Below are 1,660 nucleotides of genomic sequence, written 5' to 3'. Positions count from 1 at the left end.
AAACAAAAACAAGTGTATCTTGAATCTACAAAATATCTTGAAGTAGCCTATACTTTAGCCTTGAAGATGATACTGTACTACCTCATTTAAAACAATAGAGGGCAGCCTTGTCAATGTTCTCTCCCCTTTTGTCTTATTAGGGGTCTTTTTGTAATGTTACAGTAAATGTGATAAACACTACAACATTTTATGATACACAGAAATAATTGTTTTTCTGTGTAAAAACTGTCCAAAGGTAACAGTATCATAATGGACTTAAAGGGATATTACACCATTTGGGGAATTACACTCATTTTCCACTTCCCTTTGAGTTAAACAATTGATTTTTACCTTTTTCCAGTTCATCCAGCCGTTCTCTGAGTCTGGCGACACCACTTTTAGCTCCAGTCTAGCATAGATCATTGAACTGGATTAGACCGTTAGCCTCTTCCCTGCTAGCATCATGTTTAAAAGTGACTGAGATTTCCGTTAATTTCCCTATTTAAAACTTGTCTCAAGTTAGAAAGTGCAATAAGACCAACGGAAAATGAAACGTGGCAATTTTCTAGGCTGATTTGACATGGAACTATACTCTGATTCAGGCGTAATAATCCAGTCACTCACCAATTTATCTGCTGCAGCTCAACCTTGTTGCTGGAAGTTAGCCACAATAGAGGGCAGCCTTGCCAATGTTCTCTCCCCTTTTGTCTTATTAGGGGTCTTTTTGTAATGTTACAGTAAGTGATAAACACTACAACATTTTATGATACACAGAAATAATTGTTTTTCTGTGTAATAACTGTCCAAAGGTAACAGTATAATGGACTTAAAGTGATATTCCACCATTTGGGGAATTACACTCATTTTCCACCTCCCCTTGAGTTAAACAATTGATTTTTACCTTTTTCCAGTTCATCCAGCCGTTCTCTGAATCTGGCGATACCACTTTTAGCTCCAGCCTATAACATAGATTATTGAATTGGATTAGACCATTAGCATCTTGCCTGCGAGCATCAGGTTTAAAAGTGACTTAGATTTCCAGTAATTTTCCTATTTAAAACTTGTCTCAATTTAGAAAGTGTAATAAGACCAACGGAAAATGAAACGTGGCAATTTTCTAGGCTGATTTGACATGGAACTATACTCTCATTCAGGCGTAATAATCCAGTCACTAACCAATCCGTCTGCTGCAGCTCAACCTTGTTGCTGGAAGTACGGGGACTATTTTCCATAGACAGTAAAAGATATGGACAGAGTCATCACGTAGACGTCAGTCGAGACAGGTGAAGCAAATTTCAATCAATTGATAGCTGCACCGAGAGATTGGGTATGTAGCCCCTTACTTCGTTACCACCACGTCTACATTTACTTTTCTTAAATGTCCTAGTTGTTCGTAGATAAATGTGATTTCATGTAAACAGCACTCGCCACATTCATAGCCTACTGTCAATCCATCAAAACTTTGCTGAAATGTTGTGGTCCGATGCTTTCGTTCTTATCCAGAGAATACGGTTATTTTGCTCCTGCGCGACGCTTTCACCCACTCTGGTCGCATGCTCATTATGTAAATTACGTCACGTTTGATTTCAGAAAAAAGTTTATTACTCAGCCGGTAAGTCAGTTACGAGGTTATGACGCCAATCACACAATGTTATATTACTCCAAAAATAGAAAAAGTTCA

This window comes from Alosa sapidissima, chromosome 22 (assembly GCF_018492685.1).
Source record: "Alosa sapidissima isolate fAloSap1 chromosome 22, fAloSap1.pri, whole genome shotgun sequence".
Classification (NCBI taxonomy): Eukaryota; Metazoa; Chordata; class Actinopteri; order Clupeiformes; family Clupeidae; genus Alosa; species Alosa sapidissima.
Note: the sequence above shows the minus strand (reverse complement) of the source record.